At 38.5% G+C, this 13,730-nt stretch overlaps 1 pseudogene; it reads left to right on the top strand.

Moving 5' to 3' along the window:
- The first annotated feature begins 7,380 nt into the window (after nucleotides 1-7,380).
- LOC113938324 lies at nucleotides 7,381-8,575 on the top strand (annotated as a pseudogene).
- The last annotated feature ends 5,155 nt before the right edge of the window (nucleotides 8,576-13,730 follow it).

Here is a 13,730-nt window from a genome sequence, read left to right as displayed (position 1 = left end):
AAAACAGTAAAAAAAAACTGCCTCTGAGTGGACCCAGATGTTGGAAGCAGAAAAAACCTTCCAAGTACCTCTCATAAATTTTTTAAAAAACTAAAAGAAACCATGCTGGAGGTAAAGGTATGATAATATTTCATAAAATAGAGAACAAAGAATATTTTTTTATGTTAATCACCATACATTATTACATCATTAGTTTTTGATGTAGTGTTCCATGATAAATTGTGTATAACACCCAGTGCTCCATGCAGAACGTGTCCTCTTTAATACCCTTCACCAGGCCAATCCATCCTCCCACCCCCCACCCTAGAACCCCCAGTTTGTTTTTCAGAGTCCATCATCTCACATGGTTTGTCTGCCTCCGATTTAGCCCCTTTCATTCTTCCCCTCCTGTTTTTTTTTTTTAACATATAATGTATTATTTGTATCAGAAGTACAGATCTGTGATTCAACAGTCTTGCACGATTCACAGCACTCATCCTAGCACATACCCTCCCCAATATCTAACACCCAGCCACCCCATCCCTCCTACCCCCCGCCACTCCAGCAACCCTCAGTTTGTTTCCTGAGATTAAGAATTCCTCATATCAGTGAGGTCATATGATACATGTCTTTATCTGATTGACTTATTTCACTCGGCATAACACCGTCCAGTTCCATCCACGTCATTGCAAATGGCAAGATTTCATTCTAATCACCATACATTACATTATTAGTTTTGGCTGCATAATATTCCACTGTGTGTGTGTGTGTGTGTATACACACACCACCTCTTCTTTATCCATTCATCTGTTGATGGACAGCTTGGCTCTTTCCATAGTTTGGCTATTGTAGACATTGCTGCTATAAACATTGGGGTGCACGTACCTCTTCGGATCCCTACATTTGTATCTTTGGGGTAAATACCCAGTAGTGCAATTGCTGGATCATATGATAGCTCTATTTTCAACTTTTCAGGAACCTCCATACTGTTTTCCAGAGTGGCTGCACCAGCTTGCATTCCCCACCAACAGTGTAGGGTTCCCCTTTCTCCGGATCCCCGCCAACATCTATCATTTCCTGACTTGTTAATTTTAGCCATTCTGACTGGTGTGAGGTGGTATCTCATTGAGGTTTTAATTTGGATTTCCCTGATGCCGAGCGATGTTGAGCACTTTTTCATATGTCTGTTGGCCATTTGGATGTCGTCTTTGGAAAAATGTCTGTTCATGTCTTCTGCCCATTTCTTGGTTGGATCATTTGTTCTTTGGGTGTGGAGTTTGATAAGTTCTTTATAGATTTTGGATACTAGCCCTTTAGCTCATATATCATTTGCAAATAACTTCTCCCATTCTGTCGGCTGTCGTTTGGATTTGTGGACTGTTTCTTTTGCTGTGCAAAAGCTTTTTATCTTGATGAAGTCCCAATAGTTCATTTTGCCCTTGCTTCCCGTGCCTTTGGCGATATTTCTAGGAAGAAGATGCTGTGGCTGAGGTCAAAAAGGTTGCTGCCTGTGTTCTCCTTTAGGATTTTGATGGACTCCTATCTCACATTTAGGTCTTTTAACCATTTTGAGTCTATTTTTGTGTGTGGTGTAAGGAAGTGGTCCAGTTTCATTCTTCTGCATGTGGCTGTCCAATTTTCTGAACATCATTTGTTGAAGAGACTGTCTTTTTTCCATTGGACATTCTTTCCTGCTTTGTCAAAGATTAGTTGACCATAGAGTTGAGGGTCCATTTCTGGGCTCTCTATTCTGTTCTTTTGATCTATGTGTCTGTTTTTGTGCCAGTACCATACTGTCTTGATGATGACAGCTTTGTAATAGAGCTTGAAGTCCGGAATTGTGATGCCGCCAGCTTTGCTTTTCTTTTTCAACATTCCTCTGGCTATTCAGGGTCTTTTCGGGTTCCATACAAATTTTAGTATTATTTGTTCCATTTCTTTGAAAAAAATGGATGGTATTTTGATGGGGATTGCATTGAATGTGTAGATTGCTCTAGGTAGCACTGACATCTTCACAATATTTGTTCTTCCAATCCTTGAGTATGGAACGTTTTTCCATTTCTTTGTGTCTTCCTCAATTTCTTTCATGAGTATTTTATAGTTTTCTGAGTACAGATTCTTTGCCTCTTTGGTTAGATTCATTCCTAGGTATCCTGTGGTTTTGGGTGCAGTTGTAAATGGGATCGACTCCTTAATTTCTCTTTCTTCTGTCTTGTTGTTGGTGTATAGGAATGCCACTGATTTCTGTGCATTGATTTTATATCCTGCCACTTTACTGAATTCCTGTATGAGTTCTAGCAGTTTTGGGGTGGAGTCTTTTGGGTTTTCCACATAAAGTATCCTATCATCTGCTGAGAGTGAGAGTTTGACTTCTTCTTTGCCGATTTGGATGCCTTTGATTTCTTTTTGTTGTCTGATTGCTGTGGCTAGGACTTCTAATACTGTGTTGAATAGCATTGGTGATAGTGGACATCACTGCCACGTTCCAGACCTTAGGGGGAAAGCTCTCAGTTTTTCCCCATTGAGAATGATATTCACTGTGGGTTTTTCATAGATGGCTTTTATGATATTGAGGTATGTACCCTCTATCCCTGTACTCTGAAGAGTTTTGATCAAGAAAGGATGCTGTACTTTGTCTAATGCTTTTTCTGCATCTATTGAGAGGATCATATGGTTCTTTTTTTTATTAATGTATTATATCACATTGATTTGTGGATGTTGAACCAACCTTGCAGCCCAGGGATAAATCCCACTTTTCTATTTTTTGGAACAGTTTCAGAAGAATAGGTATTCTTCTTTAAATGTTTGGTAGAATTCCCCTGGGAAGCCATCTGGCCCTGGGCTTTTGTTTGTTGGGAGATTTTTGATGATTGCTTCAATTTCCTTAGTGGTTATAGGTCTGTTCGGGTTTTCTCTTTATCCTGATTCAGTTTTGGTAGTTGATACATCTCTAGGAAAGCATCCATTTCTTCCAGATTATCTAATTTGCTGGCATATAGTTGCTCATAATATGTTCTCATAATTGTTTGTATTTCTTTGGTGTTGGTTGTGATCTCTCCTCTTTCATTCATGATTTTGTTTTTTGGGGTCCTTTCTCTTTTCTTTTTGATAAGTCTGGGCAGGGGTTTATCAATCTTCTTAATTCTTTCAAAGGACCAGCTCCTAGTTTCGTTGATCCGTTCTACTGTTCTTTTGGTTTCTATTTCATTGATTTCTGCTCTGATCTTTATTATTCTCTTCTCCTGCTGGATTTAGGCTTTATTTGCTGTTCTTTCTCCAGCTCCTTTAGGTGTAGGGTTAGGTTGTGTATTTGAGACCTTTCTCTTTTCTTGAGAAAGGCTTGTATTGCTATATACTTTCCTCTTAGGACTGCCTTCGCTGTATCCCAAAGATTTTGAGCAGTTGTGTTTTCATTTTCATTTGTTTCCATGAATTTTTTTAATTCTTTAATTTCCTGGTTGACCCATTCATTACTAGGATGCTCTTTAGCCTCCATGTATTTGAGTTCTTTCCAACTTTCCTCTTGTGATTGAGTTCTAGTTTCAAAGCATTGTGGTCTGAAAATATGCAGGGAATGATCCCAATCTTTTGGTACCGGTTGAGACCTGATTTGTGACCTAGGATGTGATCTATTCTGGAGAATGTTCCATGGGCACTAGAGAAGAATGTGTATTCTGTTGCTTTGGGATGGACTGTTCCGAATATATCTGTGAAGTCCATCTGGTCCCGTGTGTCATTTAAAGTCTTTATTTCCTTGTTGATCTTTTGCTTAGATGATCTGTCCATTTCAGTGAGGGGGGTGTTAAAGTTCTCCACTATTATTGTATTGTTGTCAATGTGTTTCTTTGCTTTTGTTACTAATTGCCTTATATAATTGGTTGCTCCCATGTTAGGGGCATATATATTTACAATTGTTACAAATTCTTGTTGGATAGACCCTTTAAGTAGGATATAGTGTCCTTCCTCATCTCTTATTACAGTCTTTGGTTTAAAATCTAATCTGTCTGATGTAAGGATTGCCACCCCGGCTTTCTTTTGGTGTCTGTTAGCATGGTAAATGGTTTTCCACCCCCTCACTTTCAATCTGGGGGTGTCTTTGGGTCTAAAATGAGTCTCTTGCAGACAGCATATCAATGGATCTTGTTGTTTTTTTTTTTCCAATCTGATAGCCTGTGTCTTTTGATTGGGACATTTAGCCCATTTACATTCAGGGTAACTATTGAAAGATAGGAATTTAGTGCCATTGTATTGCCTGTAAGGTGACTGTTACTGTATATTGCCTGTGTTCCTTTCTGGTCTATGTTGCTTTTAGGCTCTCTCTTTGCTTAGAGGACCCCTTTCAATATTTTTTGTAGGGCTGGTTTTGTGTTTGCAAATTCCTTTAGTTTTTGTTTTTCCTGGAAGCTTTTTATCTCTATTTTCAATGACAGCCTAGCTGGATATAGTATTCTTGGCTGCATATTTTTCTCATTTTGTGCTCTGCATATGTCATACCAGTCCTTTCTGGCCTTCCAGGTCTCTGTGGATAGGTCTGTTGCCAATCTAATGTTTCTACCATTGTAGGTTACAGATCTCTTCTCCCGAGCAGCTTTCAGGATTTTCTCTTTGTCTCTGAGACTCATAAGTTTTACTATTAGCTGTCGGGGTGTTGACCTATTTTTATTGATTTTGAGAGGGCTCCTCTGTGCCTCCTGGATTTTGATGCCTGTTTCCTTCCCCAAATTAGGGAAGTTCTCTGCTATAATTTGCTCCAATATACCTTCTGCCCCTCTCTCTCTTTCTTCTTCTTCTGGGATCCCAGTTATTCTAATGTTGCATCTTATGGTATCACTTACCTCTCAAATTCTGCCCTCATGATCCAATAGCTGATTATCTCTCTTTTTCTCAGCTTCCTTATTTTCCACCGTTTGGTCTTCTGTATCAGTAATTCTCTTTTCTGCCTCATTTATCCTAGCAGTTAGAGCCTCCATTTTTTATTGCACCTCATTAATAGCCTTTTTTATTTCAACTTGGTTAGGTTTTAGTTCTTTTATTTCTCCAGAAAGGGTTTCTCTAATAACTTACATGCTTTTTTCAAGCCCAGCTAGTATCTTTAAAATCATCATTCTGTACTCTAGTTCCAACATCTTGCTGATGTCCATATTGAGTAGGTCCCTGGCAGTCGGTACTGCCTCTTGTTCTTTCTGTTGAGGTGATTTTTTCCATCTTGTCGTTTTGTCTAGAGGAGACTAGATGAATGAGAGAACAAAATGCTAACAGTATAACAATGTCCCCAGAAAATATACACTAAACAAATCAGAAAAGACCTGAAACTGGGGAAAAAGAAAGGGAAAGAAAGAAAAAGAAAAGGATAAAAACAAACAGAAAACAAAAAACAATATCATCAAATATCAGGCTGGTGCATAGATCAGTGCCACACACTAGATTTGGGGCGTATTTTGGTCTGTTAGAAGAAAGTGCCTCCCAAAATTTTAAAGAAAGAAAAACTTATATATGTACAAAAATAAGGGTTAATACAATGCAGGGATGGAATATGACTGTAAAGATTAAAATTATAAAATTTTATAAAAGGAATTGATAAGTTGGTTGAAAAGAGAAAGGAGGATTTAAAAAGAAAGGGAGAGAATGTGATCAGGCAGGAGACTAGAACAAAGCCGTACACTAGAGATTTAGGGTATATTTTGATCTGTTAGAAGAAACTGTCTCAAAATTTTAAAGAGAGAACTTATATATATATACCAAAAGTAAGGTTAACTACTATGAAGGGATAGAATATGACTCTAAAAATTAAAAATAAATATTTTTTAAAAAGGATTGATAGGATGTTGGTTGAAAAAGGGAAAAAGAAAAATTCAAAAAAAAAAAAGACAGTTAAAAAATTAACTTTGAAAGACTAAAGAATCACGGTAAAAAAGCCATGAATTCTATGTGCAGGATTCCCCTAGTGCTGGAGTTCTGTGGTTCTTATTGATCTTGGTCTTAGCTGGCTGTTCTTGTTGATCTTCTGGGGGAGGGGCCTGTTGCCATGGTTCTCAAATGTCTGTGGGAGGCAGAATTGCCCTACCCTTGCCGATCGGGCTAAGTAATCTGCTCGGGTTTGCTCTCGGGAGCGTTTGTTCCCTGCAAGCTTTCGGTACAGCTTTGGAGGATGAGAGTGAAGATTGCAGCTTTGGAAGATGGGTGAGGATGGCGGCCTCCCAATCTCTGCCCCAGAGGAGCCGAGAACTCGGGTCCCCACTCCTCAGTGAGCCCCCAGAGAAAAGCAGTCAATCGCTCCCATCTCCCCAGTCTCTGGCTGCACTCCGAGCTCACCCGGCCCGTGACCGAGCATTTCTGTCTCTGGCACCCAATCCCATGTGGAGTCTTCAAACCCAGCAGATCCCTGCGGTGCACTCCACGCCACTCCTCCCAGGGGAGGAAGGAGAGTCTCCCCGGATCTGCTGATTGTTGGGTCCCTGCTGGAGGAGCAGTGGCCCGACTGTGCCGTGGATCACGGTTTATGGCAACCCTGAGCTGAGAGCCCACTCTGGCTCCGTCTCTGCAGCCAGCTTCCCCGCTCCAATACCTGGGAGCTCTGCTGCACTCAGGCACCCTGGTCTTTCTGTGACCCCGAGTGTCCTGAGACCACACTGTCCCAGCGAGGGTTCCACCCCCCGCTTAGCCACTGGAGCGACGTCCCTCAGCAGAGCCAACTTCTAAAAGTTCCGATTTTGTGCTCTGTGGCTCTAACACTTGCCAGAAGCAGCCGATGGAGGCCCCCCCCCCCCCACCGTCTATCCTCCCGAATATCGCCTCGGATTCACTTCTCCGCACATCCTACCTTCCAGAAAGTGGTCGCTTTTCTGTTCAGAGAGTTGTTGCTATTCTTTTCTTCGATCTCCTGTTGAGTTTGTAGGTGTTCAGAATGGTTTGATCCCTATCCAGCTGAATTCCTGGGACCAGACAAAATTCAGGTCTCCTACTCCTCCACCATCTTGCTCCACCCCCCAGAAAGTATTTTAAAGGAACCAAATAATGCAGATAATAACGATCTGAAGAGCAGGAGAAAAGAGAATGAAGAATAGCTTCGGAGAAATATGAATCACCAACATATGTGTAATGGGAGTGCCCAAAGGAGAGGAGAAAGAAAACAAGCAGAAAAATTGTTTGAAGATTTCTTAATTAAGCTTAAAAATACCAAATCTGGTGAGAAACATTAATCTGAGAAAATCAGTAAATTCTTACAATAAAGTAGAATGGTCTACATCCACATGCATGTCAGACTAAAAATACTGAAAGACAAAGGTCTTGAAAACAATTACTTATCATGTACAAGAAAACCCCATTAACGGTTGATTTATCAGAAACAGAAGAGACGGGAAGGCAGTGGGTTGATAACATGCAGAGTGCTGGAAAGGAAAAAAGAACTGTCAACCAAGAATCTTCTAACAAAACTATCCTTCAGAAATGAAGGCAAAATGAGGACATTCTCAAGATTTTAAGAATTAATTCCTAAGAAACTGATCTTACAAGAAATACTGAAGTTTTTTCAAGCTGAAAGGAAGTGAGACCATACAGTAATTCAAATCCTCATGAAAAGAATGCTAATAAAGGTAATTACGTGGGAAATTATAAAAGGCATTGTAATGACCTGTTCTTTCTTCAGCTGATTTAAAAAGCAATTCTATAAAACAGTAGGTATATAATTGTGGTGTTATCTATAACATAGAAATGTGTGTTTGTGACACCATGAAGCAGGTGGTGGAAGCAAAGCTCTATTTCAATAATGAATCCACAGGAAGAAATGAGAACGTGAAATGGTAAAAAGGTTAATCTAAAAAACTAGAAATAAGCAGGCGCTAGGAAGATGCAGCTCCTGGTCTGGTCTGGGGGTGTCCGAGCCACTCTGGTGCAAGAGGAGTGGCCCGAACTGCTCTAATATCCACGTTTCACTTTATGTGCTTATCAAAAGTTTTAATTCATCATGGATAATCTGTCATCAGAAGAAATTCAGCTGAGAGCCCACTAGATTACTGATGAGTCTCTGGAAAGTAAAGGAGAATCCTGGGTTTAGCCCTTGAGTCTCAGGATGCAGGAGTCAAGACTATCACTATGCTGGATGAACAAAGGGAACCATTAAACTGCATAGAAGGCGGCCTGGACCACATAAAGACATGAGAGAGGCAGAGAAGACTTTAAGAGAGCTCAACAAGTGCTGTGGCCTTTGCGTCTGCCCATGTAATAGGACAAAGAACTTTGAGTCTGGTAAGGCCTACAAGGCAACATGGGGAGATGGTGGAGACAGCTCTCCTCCCAATGTATTATCCAAGCAGCCAGGCCCAGTGACAAACAGGTAATTAGCCTCAACAACCAGCCAGTGGAACAGCTAGTAGTGGATACATTAAACACAACAGACGATGCCAGAGAAGATGAGATGGAAGAGAACCTGACTCAAGTGGGCAGTATCCTAGGAAACCTAAAAAACATGACCTTGAACATGGGCAAGGAGATCGAGGCTCAACATTGACAAATAGACTGGATCACAGAAAAGGCTGACACCGACAAAGACCGTATTGATGTTGCCAGTGCCAGAACAAAGAAACTCATCGACAGCTAAAGCTGCGGCTGTACTTCTTTATCGTGTATTCACCTCTCTAGCTCCTCCTTCAAAGTCGTTACCTTTTCAGAGTTTGACGTTTTGGTTCCATGCTCTTCTCAATCAGAGATAATGTGCAAGAAGGGCCAGGAGTACAGACCTCCTATTTTCTTGTTCTCTTTCCCTTGAGGGTACATTACTGCCTCCCTTCTCGTATTTTTTTTTGCCCTCAGTTCATAGTCTTAGATTGGTTTCTGCACATCATGTATAGTGTATTTTTCATCCTCTTCGTTTACTGTAGCAGATTCTTTTGCTTTCAAGATTTGGAAACATTGCCAAAGACAGCCATAAAGAAGGAAGCTCGAGGCAAGGGGAGCACAAGGAGAAGAGGCAAGAGATAAGAGGTTGTTAGGTCAGTAAGACCTGCAGTCCACAAAGCAAAAGTTGTGTAGCCACAGTAAAGATCTAGTTGGGTTTAGTTTTAATTTAAGTTGCAATTATTGCCAATTTAGGCTAATACTTGGTTTTGGAGCTTTTATACACAATATTTTTGTTAAACATCACAACTTGGCAGCCTCTGCTCCAAAAAAATAGAATGACTTTTCTCATAGTGGGCTTAGTTTCTAAATGTTTGGTGATTTGTGTATGTACATAGACAGCGATCCCATTTCATATTGTGTCATACAGGAACAATTTGTATAAATGAATGACTTTTTATTTTCACATTATTAGTAGTATCATGGTCCCATTTCATGCCCATTAACCTCATTCATTTGTCATTAGTCTTTGAAGAAAAAAATATGTATATGTAACATGAGAATTTCTCTCTAAAGCAGGGCTTAAAATTTTTTGGAAAATTTTGACTATATTACATGAATTCAGATTTACCTCAATGTCAAGAATCATGTTTAGATAGGGTATAAGAAATTTGTTTTGGTCTCAGGTAGAAAAATAGATTGCCTTGAGTTGTCTGTAGCTTTAGACTTTAAAAAAGCTAGAATTTATTCTGTTTAAAAGTGATTTGGAAAATTATGCCTTTGGTTTAATTATTGATGATTGCACTATTATTCAACTAGCCTTGTGGATTGAATTATGTTCAGAATCACATTTATTTAGATCCTAAACAGTGTTATAAGAATCTGATTGGTATTTGTCACCTTTATTTAAGAACATCTACACACTTCAAAGCTATTAATGTGGATTGGTTTGACCAATAACTACAGCTTGATCTTTACAATTAAATTTTATAACTAAAAAAGCCCCAAAACTATAAATATATACTTGTTCTTTCAACTATTTTAAAACACAAAATTATGAAAATTATTTATTACAACAATGTATTGATACATTTTTAACATATAGAGATGCAACATGTATAACAAAAAAAAAGCTTTATAGGAGTAACATTTCTGTATTTCACTGGAGTTAAGTTACTATAAAGCTAAAGTAGATTCTGACAAGATATATACTTGTAAAGGCCTAGAATAACCACTGAGAAAATAAAAAAAATACAAAAAATGATTAATAAAAGGAATCAAAATATTACACTAGAAAATATTCAGTTGTGGGGCACCCAGCTAGCTCAGGTGGTTAGGCATCCAACTCTTGATCTCAGCTCAGATCTTGATTTCAGGGTCATGAGTTCAAGTCCTGTGTTGGGCTCCATGCTGGTTATGGAGCCTACCTAAAAAATTTAAAAAATTAAAAAAAAAAAAACTCAGTTGAAAAAGAAATCAGAAAAAGAAGGGGGGAAAAAGGTGTATGACATATAGAAAAGGCAAAATACATAAATCCAGTCATATAAATAGCAACATTACATGTGAGTGGATTAAATATTTTGTCAGACTGGATTACAAAAATAAGATCCAACTATATGCTGTTCACAGGAGATACACTTTGGATTCAAAAATAAAAATACAATGAAAATATCATTGCAAACAGCAACCATCAGAGAGCTGAAGTGGCTAAACAAAGATTTGAAAATAACTTCCTACAGAAAGAGGCTCATTTTATAGTGATAAAAGAGAATCCATCAAGAATCTATTAACAATTGTAAACATCTCCACACCTCACAACACAGCTCATAAATTCTTGACAATTCTGTATTTTGCAGTGAGAATTCTGAAGCAAAACTTGACAGAATTGACAGGAAAATAGACAATTCAGCAATAACAGAGACATGACCCTACTTTCAACAATGAATAGAAAAAGTGGGCAGAGAATCAACAAGGAAACAGAAGACTTCGGCACTATAAACCAACTACACCTAACATATCTATAGAGCATTCACACAGCAACAGCACAATTCTGAAGCTCACATGGAACATTTTCCAAGATAGATCATATGCCAGAACACAAAACAAGCCTCCATAAATGCAAAAGTATTGAAATAATAAAAAGTCTGTTCTTTGGTCACAATGGAATGAAATTACAAATAAGTAACAAAAATCTGGAAAATTCAAAAATGTGTAGAAATTAATGCACTCCATAAATTTGACCAATGGGTAAAGAGAAAGTCACAAATAAATTAGGAAATCCATTGAGATACATGAAAATAAATATGCAACATACCAAAGCTTATGGAATGCCACTAAAGCAGTACTTACAGGGAAATTATAGCAGTAAACACCTGTTTTAAAGGATACAAAGAACTCAAACTCCACCTTAAAACATTGAGAAGAGAACAAACTAAACCTGAAACAAGCAGGGGAGATAAAACCTTAAAGCTACAATAATCTAGACTGGTGCATGCAGGCAAAAACATATAAGTCAATGGAATTGAATTGAGTACAGAAATAATCTGTGGTCAACTGATGTTTGGCAGAGGTGCCAAGACAATTCAAGTGGGAAAGAATAATCTCTTCAACAAATGGTGTCAGGACAACTAAATATCTACGGGTTAAAGGATGAAGTTGAACTTCTACCTCACACAATATACAAAATTTAAATGGATCAGAGACCTATATAGTACTGAATAAGGTAACTGATGTGTGCTATAATATAGATGACCCTTAAAAACATTATGCTAAGTTAAAGAAGCCAGTCATAAAAGACTACGTGTATGATCCTGTTTATATATGAAATGTCCAGAAAACTCAGATCTATAGGAACAGAAAGTAAATTAGTGGTTGCATAAGATGGGAGGGTTGCCAAGGGACAGGGAGTGACCAATGTTTGTATGGGGTTTCTTTTGGGATGGTGAAAATGTCCTAAGCTTGATTTGGATGCAATTTATCCTTTTGAAGTATACATCTCAATAAAGCATTTAAAGGTGATAGAAACTATAAAGGAGCAACAAATAGAAAAGTAAATAAGACAACAGGAGAATATGAAAAAGTTCATATAGAGCTCAGAAAGAAATAAAAACATTTCACAAATGAAGCTTAAAGGAGAAAAAATAACAGGAGGAAATAGACAACAGAAAGCATTAAAAGGACTCTTTAGAAAAAATGTTAAATATGGGAAGCCGGGCAAAAAAGATCCACCATAAGCTGTGAAGAAGAAAACCGAAGAAATTGAATAGGAAGACATTCCCAAAATGATAATTCAATAAAACTCTACTGAAATAATAAGATTTGAACTTAAATATTGGAAAGGCATCCCAAATACTTGTAAAATTGACCCATAATAGCCACTACTCAGAAATACTTTCATAAAACTACTAACTTTTAAAGGAGAAGAAGTAAGGTTTTGGTCATTCAGGCAAAAAGGCCGGGTCATTTATATGGGAAAGAAAATTGAGTTAGCATTGGAATTTTATCCACTGCACTTTATGCCAAAAGAAATGGAGTGTCATATTTAATATATTTAGAAGGGGGAAATGTGAACCAAGGATTTTATATTCAGCCAACTAAACTTCAAGAAATAAGACCATACATAATATTATGATTATGCAAGAAATTAGAGAATATTGTAATGATTGGAGAATTTCCAATAGAAGGCTTTTGGAAGTATGTAATATATTTACCCTTAAAACTAAATCCAGTTCTAGTCAGCAAAAATTGTAGAGTAGACAGTTCCAAGGGCACATTCTCCACCCCCACCCCCTCCCACACACACACACCCAATTGGAAAAAAAAAAAACAAGCATAAACTGTCAGCTTTTTCATAATTATGGAAAATAGTCAAAAGTTAACCAAGGAAATGCTGAATCAAGAAAAAAATTTAAGAACAGTAGGAAATCTTTCTGCCATTTTTATTTGCCTTTGTTCCACCCCCTTCCTAAATGTGTGGTGGTCTTAAAGACAGTAGCCTGCATTCCCAATGGGGGATCCTACTCCCTGATGCTGGAGAGAGCAGAATAGACCTTATTTGCAAAGAACTGTTTGTTCTTACCTGTATGGGCACTACTTGAAGGATACAGGGAATTCATTTCTGTTCTGCCTAACTCAGAACTCCAGGAGGAAAAGCAGCGGGCATTCCTCAAAAACTTTTTAAGGTAAATGAGCAACGTGCAGCCTCTTGAGGCAAAAGATTATAGTTGAAGCATACAATAGAGCACCAAAGCCTGTGAAGAAAACCTAAGGAGAGGGTTTCTTCAGGAATATTAGGACATTCAAAGCTGCACTTTTACACTGAGGAATTTCAAAAGTCATATGAATATCCAAGGTAGGATGCATGGTCAAAAAAAAAAAAAAAAGACCAGAGAAGACTCTGAGCTTTCACTTCAGGCTGATCTGTATGCTCAGTGAAAGCAAGAAATGAAGGCAAAGACAGAGGTGTAGATATTCTGACCAAGTACAGAGTTACAGGGGCTTTTATTCTGCCTTTTTCCCTCCTCCCTCTCTCCCTTTTGGTGTTCAAGGAAATTTCTATGAAAAGCTGAACACAGGTAAAGGTACAGAAGCTTCAAAGCACAAGTGATAAGAAAATACAAACCTTACAAAAATTGTTCAGAAAAGTCACTGAACAGCTACACCAACAGCATGCAATTTAAAAAAAGGGGGGGGGGGGTGCCTGGGTGGCTTAGTCGTTAAGCGTCTGCCTTCGGCTCAGGTCATGATCCCGGGGTCCTGGGATCGTGCCCTGCATCGGGCTCCCTGCTCCATGGGAAGCCTGCTTCTCCCTCTGCCACTCCCTCTGCTTGTGGTCCCTCTCTTGCTGTGTCTCTCTGTCAAATAAATAAATAAATAAAATCTTAAAAAAAAAAAGCTGTGGGGAGGGTGAAGAACCTGGT

The sequence above is a fragment of the Zalophus californianus genome, chromosome 8 (genome assembly GCF_009762305.2).
Source record: "Zalophus californianus isolate mZalCal1 chromosome 8, mZalCal1.pri.v2, whole genome shotgun sequence".
Lineage (NCBI taxonomy): Eukaryota > Metazoa > Chordata > Mammalia > Carnivora > Otariidae > Zalophus > Zalophus californianus.
The sequence above is the reverse complement of the archived record's forward strand: the minus strand, read 5'-3'. Positions and strand labels throughout refer to the sequence as shown.